This window comes from Cajanus cajan, chromosome 9, assembly GCF_000230855.2.
Source record: "Cajanus cajan strain Asha chromosome 9, NIPB_CcT2T_4, whole genome shotgun sequence".
NCBI classification, from domain to species: domain Eukaryota; kingdom Viridiplantae; phylum Streptophyta; class Magnoliopsida; order Fabales; family Fabaceae; genus Cajanus; species Cajanus cajan.
This window is the reverse complement of record NC_138525.1, coordinates 4,918,048-4,934,021: the sequence shown is the minus strand read 5'-3', so window position 1 is coordinate 4,934,021 and position 15,974 is coordinate 4,918,048. Positions and strand designations below refer to the sequence as shown.

General features: G+C 28.0%; 1 long non-coding RNA gene across 1 annotated transcript; it reads left to right on the top strand.

The window, feature by feature from the left end:
- The first annotated feature begins 10,903 nt into the window (after positions 1-10,903).
- On the top strand, positions 10,904-13,964 carry LOC109798111 (uncharacterized). The gene is made up of 3 exons (XR_002239766.3): positions 10,904-12,419; positions 12,959-13,123; positions 13,470-13,964. It is a non-coding gene; the product is annotated as an uncharacterized LOC109798111 (long non-coding RNA).
- The last annotated feature ends 2,010 nt before the right edge of the window (positions 13,965-15,974 follow it).

Below are 15,974 nucleotides of genomic sequence, written 5' to 3'. Positions count from 1 at the left end.
AAAAAATTATTAAATGATGTAAAAATAGATAAATTTACTTATATCTAAGAACAAGAAATGTGTCATTCTTTTTTCTTATAATAAAAAAGTAGAGGTAGTAGCTATTAACAAAAAAACAATTCAAATGAGATATAAATCATGGGAAATCATTTATATCTCACTTTTTCACAAAAAATATATTTTTTTTTTCATGGGATTGGAATCCAACCTTTTTAAATTAGGAATAAAGTTATATATATATATTGAGAGAGAGATAGAGATAGAGATAGATAGAGTTAAGATTCATCTTTTTAAAATATCTCTCGCCCTTTATTTTTCTCTCTTTATATTTTTATTTCTCTTTATCCATTTTTTTTCTCTCACTCATATCTCTATTTTTTTTTCTGTCTCTTATATCTCATTATTTTTTAACATTGTTAATTTTAATAATATTATTAAAATTTAATTTAATTTTATGATTTAATAGTATTTGTAAAAAATATTGAATAAAATAAAATATTATTTTTTTATCATTCTTAATTATAAGGTAACATTTATTTATTTATTTATTTTATTAAATTGTGTATTCAAATAATTTTAATTATGAGTTCTCAACTTTTTAAAATAGTTTGATGTCATATTTATAATAAAATTTGAGTAAATAAATATATCTAATAAAATTATTTTAATAAATCATATTTTGGTAAAAAAAATATTCATATACCCAAAAATACATATATACTATTATAAAAAAAACATGAAAATCATTAACTTTCAAGAATCTTATATAAATATTTTTCATAAACATTTATGAATAAGAAAATAAACTTTAGTTATTCATAGGAATCATAATTTTCATAATTTATAATTCTTTGAATCATGATTCTTGGGTATGAAAAAATTTATTTCCCATCAAAAGTCTCCTTAATTTTCCGCCTTTGTCCTTTGATTTGTTATTTAAAAAATAACATTCCTATAAAATATTGTTTCTTAAAAATGATTTTGGCATAATTTTTTCACGAAATTATTTAATGAAAATGTGAAAAATTAACTTTCCTCGTGTAATTTTTTTTAATGTAATAAACACTTATATTACTTTTATTTACTTATTTACAGTAGTAAAAATATTTGATTTCTAGATAACATTTATAAATATTTCTGAAACATTTAGAACCAACTAAATACATTTTCATAATTTTTAAAAGTTATAATTATAAGGATTTATATGAAAAATTTTCGTAAACCAAATGACTCTTTAGCATGTCAAAATATATTATAAAATCTACGTGTAAGCACCTATTTGCTCTCTACAAATCTTTGTCTACATATTTTACTGATTAATTAAGATCTCTAACAATTAATTAAGATGAATTATGTTGTAGGCACGAGTCTTGGAGAAAATAATCACAATAGGTGATAGGTCATTTCATTATTAATCTACTTAACATTTTCTGTTAATCATGTGATCATTACAGATAAGTCATCAGCGTCAGTTTCATAATCTACATATAAAAAAAATTATGATAAAATCTATCGACCATAAAAAGTTTGATCAAATCATTAAATAATTTCCATTTTATTTAATGTCAAAAATTCAAAAGTAACGACTATTCAAGATTCCGTACCCAGCATGTGCTCTTAATGATCACATTTACAAATCATTAAACAAAAAGTCTATTAATTATCACTAGATTGTTGAATGATTTGTGTGACAAATTAAACAATTATGATACCTTCATCCTTATTTTAGGAAGCATATCTCCATTTTTTTCCCTTCTAATATTATCTAACCTTCGTACAAATATATCCACTGTAAACCACAACTTATCAATATTTTTAAAACTAAGAGTTCCATTTTATTGATTGAATATAGTAAGTTATGGTAAACATTTTGATAACTGCTGTTTATACTATTGTCTAAATCGTGAATTGAATGTATGTCAATTTTTTTTATAATTAATTTAAAGTTACATGTAAAATATTTTTTAATTATTTAATAGTGTGAATATATATATATATATATATATATATATATATATATATAATTTCTTATATATACTAACTAATTAGGTAATAAGAAAATACTACATTTTTAGGTAGTTGACAGTTTATGTAATATATTAAGAAATAAACTAATAAAAAGTTATAAGAAAAATCAGTTTTTTTTATAAATTTACATTAATTAGGTGAGGGTACTATATGTCTTACAAAAAAAATTAAATAATATATATATATATGATTATTTTTTTTAAAGCATTTTAAAATAACAAAATTGAAAAATGAAAACTAAAATTTCTTTTTATAAATAAGTTAAAATTACACCGATTTTAGGCAATATTTTAAAAGGAAATTTTAACTAGTTTGACTATTATTTTTTTACTCTACTACTAAATTTAATTGTATAGACCAATATCTTAATATAGGCAGCACATAGTGTAAGCCTAATGGGTGTTCATAAAAATTATGAAAATCAATAGAAATAAAGTAGCAGCAAATGAAGACATCTATTCCTATTACCGTAGCTAGCGCGTGGATGGTCGCTAAAGTAATAATCAATATTAGTATTATGTTTTTTTAAGCTCCACAATTAATAAGGAGTTGAGTAAGATTATGGTTGACCATATTTTTTTTCTTTAAATATTAACATAATTACATTTTGACAAGGCGATTAAATTAGATCTAACAGTTTCATCACACAGTTTTGTTAATTAAATACCTCTTTAAAAATTGTGATGCTGGCTTGGCTAAAGGGTAATGGCAAGTGGCAGTGTGGCACTAGCTCTGAATCTGAGTGTGCATACATATCCAACATATTATGTTTATTTTCCAATACACAATTATTTGTGTTCAAAAATCAACACGCGCACACAAAAAGGCTATAGCTGGAGGTGGTGGTGGGCGTCCTGTAACCAGAATTAGTATGTGCACTTATTCCACCCTCTGTGGACCACAAACCCCACCTTAATTTCACACCATAACCAAATAACTCCCTCTTCCCTAACATTTTCGGGTGCATGCAACTATGCAAATCACAAATTTAATACACTCTACACTATACTTGTACTACCACCCTTTATTTCGTAACTACCCTACCATATTGGAGAAAAATCTTTTCACTAAATCGGACTCAAATGGCCAAAAAAACTGTACAAGAGGGTCTGGGACCTCAGTGTTATGTAGGTAGGGTGAGACTAAGAGCATGTGGAGGCTATCATCTTCTGCCAACAAATATTCTTGTGTGTGTGTGCACAAGGTGGTGGAGTTTTATTCTTTTATTAATTATTTGCATGGTTGGTGTGTGAAGTAATGGCTATTTAACACACTGCATTCAAGGTTTGGGGGCCTATGACACCAGTGGAGGTATAATGACTGAACTGTTTGATGATTAATGAGTCAGTTCATCCCATTTCATTTTCGTATATTAATTTTGAACTCCAAACTAACTCAGGGTCCCCCAACCCCCCTTCCTTCCGGAAACTAAGTTTAATCTGATATAATTAGGATATGTTAAGATAAACTTCACCGAAATCACTTGTAGTATATAAAAAAAATAAGTTTATTCATAGACTAATTTGTAAAAACTTTCTCCAATTAGTTCACCTAAAACAATTTTAATTCATGTCAAAGAAATTTATTTTAATTTTTTTCTTCTTCTCTTTTTCTCTTCTGTAAGTGTTTTTGAAAAAATTTATTTAAACGTACCTTTAGAACTTGATACGAAACCCGAAATCTGTCAAAACCTGTTGGTCAACCAATCATGTTTTCTATATTTTTCTTCTCAACAGTTGTTTTCAAGGGAAGACATATGCAGAGGAGTAACAAGAAAGTGGGAAATGTTTACAGTTAGTTTTCTGATCCCAAGGTTTCACAACAATAACAAACGCAACCTCAAATCAGAGCTAGAAATTGAAGGAAACTCATTTGACACATGCAACCAGTTGTAAATTATGGAGACCCTTGTTTGGTTTTGACTTTTGAACCATGGAAGAAGCAAACTGGTGGCATATAAATAAAGCATATAATCGAGATCTTAAAATGTTTGGCTTCAATTGCAATAAAACAGGAAACTTTGGTTAAGGCAAGAAAAATGTATGAAACTGCATACACAAATTCTAATTGATGATTTATTATTCCATACTTCTAAAAACTCAAAAATCAAAATCCTCTTTACCTTCTGTACAAGGACTCTCTACTAATCTAGCTAACAATAACTATCACTAAGCATTACTTAAAAATGCAACTTCAATTCTGCTAGCATATAACATATATTATATTTGTATTCCCTGTATATGACAGACAAATAAGGTAGTGAATAAATAAAAGAAAAACCATATCTGATTATACTATATATATCTAAACAATGGGTTGTGCCACCCAAAACCTGAGATCAAGCTATCTCCTGTTGTGCAGAGGGTTGGATCCTGTTGGCACTCTGCGCTTCTCAGACTTAAAAAACTCTCTACCTCTGCTGCTGATTGGAGAATTTGGCCACGGATGAAACTCTTGGTGGCTTGAAGTTGAAGGGCCTGAGAATTTGATCCTAATGGCTTGAATTCTTGGTGTAAGGAACAGAAGAGTGAGGAAGAGGAGGAAGTAATGGAAGTTCTTCATGTTCATAGCTTTTGTTTTTTTTTGTTTTTTTGACAAGGTTTGAGAGAAACAAAAGAAACACACAAAGTGATGAAAATGCAAAAGTTGGTGGTGTAGGCTAGCCTTGTTATGTTGTGTATATTTATATGGGCACGGTTAGGTCCAACATGTGCATACTAAATCTGGTGATATTTATGAAACACTTGTGTGGTGGGGCATGGCCTAATTGTCGTCTGATTGTGATCCAATGGTGAATGATGGGTGGATGCATCAACGCTGTGTGTGTAGGGCTTGGCATGGGATCGGGGGCCCTAAAATGACGGTTGTAGGGTGGCAAAATTCAATGGGAGATAGTGACAAAGAAAACTCATAAGAGGTTCATATATGTGTATGTATTTGTGTGAAAGCTTGAAAACGAAGGGAAGGGTCTTTGATTTTGCAATGCTATGACTTTTAACGACTTGGTTGGACCAAAATACCCTACTCTTTCGCTCATAGAGAGTCAAAGCACGCGCATTATGCTAGGGGTATTCTCGTCATAAAAAGTCAAACATCGCCGACGCACTCATTTGGCCTTGTAGAAACAGCAAACAGCAAACAGCGAGAGCCATGTGGCATTGGAATGGTGACATTTAATTAGTCAAATATAATTAAAATAATAAACATGTTGAAAGGGACCATACTAATATTAATTAAGGTTATGCACACACACATTACACACCTCCATAAGGCTGGTTAAGTAGATCCGAATTTGCTGGGTCTAAGTCAAGATGTGGGTTTTGAAGATTGGTAGATTTTCAGGACTATATATTATTATTATTGTTCTTCCTCCATCCAATGCAAGCTTATGTAAGAATTATAATTTCTTAACTTAATACTTCCAAAAAAATTATTTAGTCCTTCAGATAAATAAAATAGTGATTATTGAGTTTATCATTTCGTGTAACTACTTTTGTCTTTCACGAAAATGAATGTGAGGTGTTTTAAATTTTTGCTAACTAATTTAATGATAAAAATATTTGTAATGATACCGTAATCTTTTTAGGAAGAATTTTAAAAGTTTGTTTCAAGACTTATTTAGCTAAGCACCAATCAAAACCCCTTCCTTTTTCTAAATGATTCAAGATACAATAGATTATGGGTCTGCTAATGCGAATAGTCTTGTATTGAATCATTGTGCCATGTATAACACATGTAATTAGTATCAAGTATTTAGACTAGACCCAAAAAAGTATGATTTAAAGAAAAAGCATGTCAATAAAGAGAAGAGCACCAAATGTCAAATGGCAAATCTAGTGGAGGATGCATCTTGTTGCACGGGTGAGAGAAATTGGGAAAGGAAAGGCCAAAAGGCTTCATCGTGAAGCGTCTTTGTGAAAACTCGTTTTATGTGGCTTTTTAGCTTTTGGTGTAACAAAAGATGAAACCATCTATAATGAGAAGAAGCATTCTGTGTTTTTTAATGTTTTGTGTTGTGACATAGCTGTTTTACACTCAAAGGGTATGTGTGTACCTTAATTATAGTTGAGGCGGTTAGGTTGGGCGTTAATTGAAGTTTAAATGTTTTAGACAAGTCAATGGTCAAGAATTCTAAAAGGGTGAATAAAGTGATGATAGACAATTAGTAGTTTAGAGAAAGGGATACTGATTTGAAGAAATGCAAACTCCTTGGCGGAAAGTTGTTTAGATTATCTATCAACTAACAAACAAATTGGTGATCCTTCTTTATTACGTTTAGTGAATTATCATGGCAACTCCAATGTGAAGTGGGAGAGAAACACAAGTCATATATTCTGTTCATAAAGTTCAAAGGGAAAAAAATAAGAGGTCAATAAATGCACTTTTAAGGCTTGTACGGTTCAAACCTATCGTTTTCTCATCCAACCAAGTAAGAAATTGAGAATGTGTTGTTGGCACTCAAATTCTGTGGTCCGCCCACAAATGCAGATTAACTTTCAAAAATGTGTTCATGACACATGTATCATTTTTTTTAACCGACTATTGAAGGGGCGGGCCTAGTTACACTTTATTATCAATTTTACTATAATATTTTTCTAACCATTGTTTTTATGTCAAATATTTATCGTTTTTATCTATAATTTTTTTTTATTGAAAGATTTGACTCATTATCTTTAATGAAATATTTTATTTCAAACATGTTTTTCTATTCACAATATTTAAATTGAAACCTTATTTAAAATGATCGAATCCAATTTCATTCAAATTAACATGTTAATATCGTTGTATATTAATAATAATAATTTAATGGGTTGATGTATTGTATGCATACATTATAGGAATAATCATTTCAGTAAAAAATTCATGTTTGATCTCAATCGTGTATAAAAATTCATCAGATTATGAATTTCTAATTTAGTAGATTAGGGCAGGATTGGAGGATATCCATATAGAAACCAAAATAATATATATTTTGATCTCAATTATGTGCGAAAACTCATTAAATTGATAGTAGTTACAATTAAAGCAAACAAGTATATGTTTACAGAATAATATCTGTATAAAAATCAAAATAATATATATATATATATATATATATATATATATATATATATTGTTTCAATAAGGAGATATTAACCGGAGAATTTTTAGTAATGTGAATTCTAAGAGAGCGTAGTTGTCCTGATCTATAACATTCAAGAGTGAGAAAAACTTGTCTTTTCACCAGTCTCCTTTCTCCTTATTTATATGAGTCTCATATCCATGATACAAATCTTTGATCCTAATCCCTTGAAATGTGTGTGGATCTCTCCCCGTAATGAGCTTATAAATTATATTTATAATTGTAATCAAACCTGCGCAAGAATCACGAGAATCACAACCTTAATTAATTTTATCGAAATTCACTCGCTAATACGTCAATGACTAATCCTAAAGTTTGGGTTGCTTGGTCGAATGGAGACCATGTGTTATTTGGTTTGCTAGTCTGATCGGAGATCAGGAGGGTGCACAATCCTCCTAACTCGAGTGCTAACAACGTGAAGAGCCATTGATCGATCAATTCAACCAATTGGAGATCCGGAGGGTACACATTCCTTCTGACTCGAGTGTTAGTGACGTAAAGAGTCATTCATTGACCAATTCGACCTATTAGAGTTCAGGAAGGTGTATATATATATATATATAAAGAGTGAAACTAACTTTCTATTGGCTACGTAGCACGGAAAACAAAAATGAGGTGAGCTTCCAACTGGAGTGACCCCACACAAGGAGTTAATCCATACCTCATCTTACCCTCTTTTAGAATTTCCAGTTCATCAACAATTTTTATTCATAAATATATACCTATTATTCTACTGTGTAAGGGCTATTTATGAGTAATGTATGACAACTAATGAGTGGTTTCATGGCAATTCAAAGTTTTTATTTTCATAGCTGTCACACAGAGAAGATTTCAATATAATAAATTCATATATTAATAATTGCCCTCAAATGTATCGTTGACTATTAGAATTTATAATTAAACTTATGTCTCCTCTAGCTTGGGCTTCACCTACCGTCAAAACCAAGTAAAATTGCAATTATGGAATTATAGAACAAATTGTTAATTAATCTCTCCGGTCAAGTATAGAATATTTCTGATTTGCAAGTCTAAACCTATCTCAATTTTATAATTAATGAGCATGTGGAGATTTTATTCTCACATGCAAGGCTAAGTTATAAAAAAATCAATATAATTACTTCATAGCCGAATTCGCCAAGTATATTAATCAAAGATCAATTCTTTAGCAATGTCGAATCGATAATCTTCATGTTTCTATCAAAAGAAATTAGTCACCAATTACTGATGGAAAAATATTTTTGGTGTAAAAAAGAAATAAAAGTTATGCAAAAAATATCACTTTAACAACAGGTACATGTTTTTAGTAATATTTAAAAAATGTTTCTAGTGATTCTTGTTAGAGAATGAGACTCTGGTAATCTAGTGTCATAAATGTATAAGAGTTGAATAATATTGGTGAAAAATGTGTATTGTTGGTGTAGAAATGTTTGGACTTGGGTGTGGCACCAAGTCCACTAGATCTGAAAGGCATCTTTTACTATGTGTGGTTATTTGTCTTAGAAATCTTTGAGTAGTTGTAGAACAAAGTTTCCACTCAGTACTTGTCTTTAATCTTTTTTATGCCCTAACATAGATAAGTCAACCTACAGGGATTGAAGTGCTATTCATATATTGAAGTTGCGGGTTGTTGGTTTGGCTTTAAAAGAATTGCCACTAGTCTATGGCTACAATGCACTTTCACCCCAACACCCCACCTCATGTCCCCGATCTTCACTATTTCTACCTAAATGGTAGCCTTTTACACGACCACAAACATGAGTTTTGCGTGGTGGGGTGTGTTAATCATTTTTTTTAAGTTACATGAAATATTTAATGATTTTTTTTCGGTAATTAAATTCTATCTAATCCACCATTTTTAATAAAATATCTTATTTTAATCACATTTTTTCATTAACAAGATTCAAATATGAGTGAGATCTCTTTTCTTAAATACTTTTTTCATCCTTAAGTTTCAAATTCAAGACCTTATTTAAATTATTTGAGCTTAATTTTACTTGAGCTAATGACTTGGTTGTTTATCATAAGTTAACATTTATATTAAAAAAATTATTTTAGGGTTCATAATATAAAGTTTTAAATATGAAAAACGTTAAGCTCTAACAATTTCTTTACTATTAGTTAAAAATCACAAATTTTAGGGAAACCTATCACAAAATTAGGAGAGAATCATTAAATGAGATACAAGACTCACAAAATTTGTGATTCACAACAAATTTCAAACAATAATAAAGAGAATGTTAGAAAGATTGTTGTTTCACTAACATTATTGTTTGAATAATCAAGAGATTTATATAATGTCTAAGGGGTGTTATTATGATATTTTTCAAATAATTAATGGAGGTTATTGCAAAGATAAAAAAAAAGTAGGAGATATTAGTGCAATTTCACTAAATATCAATGAATGTTTATATAATTTACTCAAATAGTTAAGGTGGTTTAATCTTCGCTAGAATGGACAATTTTGTGAGATACTTCACGCTTTTATAAATGTGCTAAGTAAAACTTTATTGTGAGTTTCAAGATTATTCTATCTCTATCATTGAAGATCCTTAACTTAATTTTAAGAAAAATAAATGAAAGAATAATCAAATAATAAAATGTGTGATTTAGGATGATAAACATTATCTTTCATATTACATGATGATATAAGGAATACAATGGAAATTTTTTTTGAGAAAAATTTGAATAGGACTTTTTATTTATTTATTTTATTTATGTAGATCAAATATTTTTTTAATACTATTCTCATCTCTATATTAATTGGAATTGAGAAATATACTATATCAAATAATAAGATGAGGTAGTTTATTTTAAGACAACATAAATATTTTAAGACAATAAAAAGTAGTTATAATTATACTTTAATACCTTATATTTTGTATATATAAATATATTTAATTTAGTTTCATTAAAAAAGGGTCGAGATGTATAGATACATGATGATATTTAATGATGAAATAATTTTAAATCAATTTTGTATTTATACCTAAGAGATAAATATAAAGTGTAAATATGTTATATGATGGACACATGATGATATTTAACAATTAAATAATTTTGGATTATTTCTGTATTTGATATAGATAAAGATAAAGTCTAAATATGTCATGTGGTGTTAAAGTTTGTGATACCATTTTTTTTATAAAAAGTTTTTTTCTTCAAAAACAAATCTATTTGATGGATATTAAAAATGGAGAAAAATGTTTTTAGTCCTTCAAAAATTTTTGAAATTGAGTTTCAGTTCTTCTAAAAAAAAATTGTCCTATTTTAATCTCTTAATTTGAAAAGGCACCAATTTTAATATTTAGAGTGGTTTAGATAATGCTTACAAACTGTTTTTATTTACTTATATATATATATATATATATATATATATATATAAAGTGGTGTAGATTAGGACAAGATACAATTCATAAAAGGATAAAGTTAATTATCAATTTTTTGTAAAGAGTAGATTAGGACAAAATGCAACTCATAAAAGGATAATATTAACTATTAATATTTTTAAGAATTTTCAACAAGATTAAAAATTACTATCTCATTCAGATTGCAAGTTCGTATAAAAAGATATAAATAAAAAAAAGTAAAATTCGATAACATATTCTATTTAATAGAAGCAAAAAAGTTTAACTAACTGTATTAACTCGCAAGACATAAAGTACTATTTAAATACATTGAGGACAAGAAATGATGTATTTTTAAATTAGAAAAATCAAAATAAAATAATTATAAAATAATAATAAATAAAAAAAACTGAAAGAGAAGTTAAAAGACTTAGTTGGATTCTCTTAAATTGGGTACATCATTATTTCCCTTTGCGAGTGGTGGTGGGATGGTGATACAAACAGAACAGACGCATAGAGTTACCTACTTTTTGGGCTTTCAATTTTGGGTTGGCCCACATCTATCCCAGCAACACAAGTAAAGAGCATTATGAGAAAAAAACACTATTTGGTGAGAGATACTTCGGTGGACCCACCCATTAGATGAAACCTTAAAAAAGCAAAACAAATTTATTTGGGTTTGGCCTTCAATTCGTTTGGATTATGTATAAGTTGTACTTTCAATGTTACAGAACGCAAGACAATGATAGATTTTCTTATTATAAGCTGAAAGTATACCATGATTTTCAATAATTTTTTATGATAATATTTACGGACAACGTACTTATAATATCATTTAACATAAAACACAAAATTATTTATTAATATTTTTTCAGTCTTCTAGTTAGCTGAGTTAACTCTTCATTTCTAAAATCTTGCTTTTATTATTTTTTTAATAATTTATTTATTTATTTTAATTTGCCTCCTTTGTCTTTTTAGCAGCCAGTTTAAACTACAAAAATAAAAAATTAATATCCAAATCTTTTCACTCAATAATTATAAGGCTTGTCTTGAAGTATAAGTTAATCTAATTCTTCTAAAATCGATTTTCATACAGTTAAAATAATATTTATTAATAAAAATCATATCCTACGAATGTATATTAATTTTTATCATATATATATATATTTATATATTTTAAAAACAAATCAAAATAATTATATATTTTAAAATCTTTATAGTTTTTCTATTTTTTTAGTTTGATTAAGGGTTATTTATGTTAAAAAAAATAAAATTACGTAAATAAATGATATTTACATGTTAACTTAATTTATTTAAATTAGTCAATTTTAGTATTTAAATATTTATAAATACTTTCAAAATATGTAAAATTGAGTTTATAATTCAAATACGTTAAAATAAATTTTTGTTCCTTCTTTTTGTATAACTGATGTTGCAAATTTTTGAATCTCTATATATTCCTCTATTTTTATGTTCTGTTTTCAACGGCCACAACATCGTCTAGTGCAGAATCCAAGTGTAGAAGGTAACTTGACATACATAACAGACCTTATGAAATCTCAGCTTCTCTCAGAAGCTGAAGATATTGTGAGCTGCAACAAAGACATAAAAAGCAAAGACAACGTCCTAGCCTTTACCAGAGCGAACGTACCATTCCCTTGTGATTGTATAAATGCAGAGTTTCAACAGCGATCCGCCAACTAATATTCCTGACAGTGGGACTCTTAATGTCACTATTAACTGTTCCTCTGGGAACAGTGATGTTTCCAAGGATTATGGATTGTTCATCACATAACTGCTTAGACCTGAGGATTCTTTCTAGTCAATTGCCAACAAGACTGGGGTTAAGAGCGAGTTGTTGCTTGAGTACAACCCAGGAGTCAATTTTAGCCAACTGAGTGGTCTGTTTTATATTCCAGGAAAAGGTACATTCTTATCTTGCTGTCATGCTTAGATCCTCTGATATAAGCTCGTTATTTTTATTTATTTAACACGTGAAGAAATGCTAATAATTTGTGATCATCTTCAAAATGTTTACATGGTAAGAAATGCATTCAAGGGTAGGCTTAGATTGTATATGAGCATCATGCTTATAGTTGTACGGTTGTATCTTTCAACTTATTTCCTAGGAACTGTAAACTTCGAAAGGTCTCACATTTTCTTGTCGACCAAAATGATAGCTATCGCCCCTTACTCTAAGCTGATTTCTTTTACCTTACTGTACATGCTATGTACTCATGAAGTTGGCTAAGTTTTCATTCTCTAATAACCTGATAATCTTAATGGATGTCTTCTCATTTTCCTTTTCAGCACTGGAGGTTTGACCTTCTCACTTCTCAGAAAGTTGTTTTGTTGATGATTGTTTTCATTTGAGTTTTATATTCATACTAGACACGAAGTAAGGATATCCTAAAAGTACAATGTAAACCTACTTTCAGCTCATATATTGCTTCTGCAAAAGCAGGTCTTGCAGGTGGGGTAATTGCTGGAATATCTGTTGGAGTAGTAACTGGACTTCTTCTGCTATTGGCATTTTACGTGTATGTTATATATTACCGAAGAAAAATGTTATGGGGGAAGAAATTTCTCTCAGAAGAATCCAGGATGAACTCTGCTAGAGTTAAGGATGGTATATGGATTTCTACTTATATTTCATCTAATTCTTCCTTCTTTCCCTCCCTCAGTCCCTCCCTCCACCTTTTCCCTTAAAAGTTGGTTAAATTGCAAAGTGTTTTGAATTGAATCTTTGTCTGATTTGAAAACTCTTCAACAGGTACTACCACATAGTATCATATTCAAATAATCTTATAACTTAGTTATAGGTCTCACTTTCCTCATCTCTGCAAAATAATCCCAAAGAACAAAGTTTACAGTTTGATTCTTTTGCTTACCAAATTAAAATTTCATAAAGATGTTATCCCATCCAATTTCAGAATTTCTGATTTCAACAGCTTAGGCTATTTTCCTCAATGCAGATGGCACATCTTGCGTGAGCATGCACAGGGAATGATCCACATCAACGTCCAAGTATGAGTTCTGTTGTGATTAATCTTACAGCCCTTACTTCAACTACTGAGGATTGGGATATTGCTTCCATCATTGAAAATCCAACTCTTGTAAATCTAATGTCTGGGAAATAGAAGAAGGAATGTAGAATACAAATGTCACCGTTTGATTCTTTTGTTGCTAAACAAATTTGTAATAATTCCAATGCATTTCCCATCAAACTCAATTTGCAATTAAGTGATTGTTTGTATCAGTGAACAAACTCTGTTTTCTCACTGATTATTTCTTGCTTTGGGAAAAATTGCATGGAAAATCATGTTTTTGCCTTGTAACAACTTTCTCTGTTGCACTTTCAAACAAACTAGATTAGTGTTTTTTCTTTAATGTTATTTTATTTTGCATTTGCTACACCTTTGTAGTAATACGACCGCCCAACAATCAGGGTAAAAAACGGTGAATATTTTATTACCTACGTTTCATTTTGTTTTTTGTGTAACTAAGTGAAATATTAATTTCTTGAGATATAGTAATTTATTTAAGAGATTAGCCTTTTTCTTGACAAATAATTTTCTTAGAATGTGTTTGGTCTTTGCATTTGAACTCTCAAACGAATGTTCAAATTTCATTTGGGGTATTGGAATGTTTGACAACTTATATATTTTTTTGTTGAGAGTAAACATCATTTTATTTTAAAACGACTGTTTAATTTAAAGTTAGGATTCCTTGTTTTTGCGTTGGATGAGATGAAAAGAAGCATCTTTGTACACATGTATTAGTACAATCAAAATATATTAATATATGTTAAATTATTAGTACACTTATATGTAGAAAATGAAAAATTAACTACAAGCTTCAATAAATTCATTGAATTTGTTATTCTAATTGCAAAAATTTCAAAATAATAATAAGAAACAAACCATCATCAATATTTTATGAGCATTAATTTTTTTTTAAAATGCAATAATTGCATGTTTATTTTAAAAATAACAATCTCACCAAAGAGTTTTTTATGTTCGTCATCTTTTCAACTTTCAAGATATAGGAATCACTAAATTATATATAATATATTTAAATAAAGTATTTTTTATATACATAATTAAGAACTCAATCCTACTAATAATATTTAAGAGGCTAAATTATCTATTAATTGAAATAAGTTTTGTTGATAAATAATGATATATAGTTTTAACATTTGAGAAGCTAAATTAATCATAAAATAACATATTTTATTGGTTAAAGTAATAGCATTTATATTTTTAAAGGATAAAACATATATTTATTGTGAAATAATTAAAAATATCATGGACCATAATTTAAATTATTTATCTTAAATTAAAAATATAATTTATATGTTTAAAATATTTATTTATAAAAATTTTAAATATAATTTATATATTCACATATATATATATATATATATAAATTTATTATATATAATAAATATTTAGTCTATGAAATATAGGTGCCGAAGTAAAATACTAGTTTGTAATTACTTTATATTTACTCCAATCCATGCTATCAGAATTTTTTCTTTTTGACAGGAATTCTACCAGAAATTTTAATTTATTTTAAAATTGTCACTACATCAAACTAATAAAATAATAACCATATAGTCAACTGTATCAATATAATTTAATATATTTATTAAGTGAAATGAATAGCAATGATGAATCAAGAGATAATATAATTAATTAAATAAATTTATATATTCTTTTATTTATTAAAATTATAATGACAACGTCAAAGTTCAAATTTAAGATCATGTGTATTTTATTTCAACCCTCACCTGACCCTATATATTGGTTCATATATTCTTTTGATTATTAATGTTTACTAATTTATTCAATTTAACTCACAAATTTTTCACACGAAAAAACATAACAATCATCGTTAAAACTAAAATACCTGGGATCTACTTAAAAATAATTGTTACTTTTTTAAAAAAAAGTAAAATAATTATTTTATAAAAATATAAGACTTGATGTATTAAAAACATAAAAAAAAGTTCTTAGAAAATTAAATCCTTTACATTAATTATTTTTTTATTAGTTTTATTATTGGTATAAAATATTTCTTGACTTTATCAATAATTAATCTTTAACTAAGAAATTTAGCTAACCAACTTGATGAGATCTCCCTTCTCTTCCAATTTCATTCTTTTTTTTTTATTTACAAAACTCTAATCCTGAACGTTAAAAGGATCTAATTCAATTTTATTCCAATTAATGAATTATATGTTTTTACAAGTATCATTTGACAACTTATTGTATAGTCTAAGACTACGTCTCAATATATATTTTTTATTTTAAAAAGACTATGTCTCATTCAAACTACATTATATGTTATTAACTATTTTTTTTTTATGAATTAATTAAAGAATATCATTACATGCGTCCCCAACAACACAATAATTTCTCCACGAATCCACTCTTTGCCATTTCTAGTAAAACCAAGAACAAATTATAGAGAGGAAG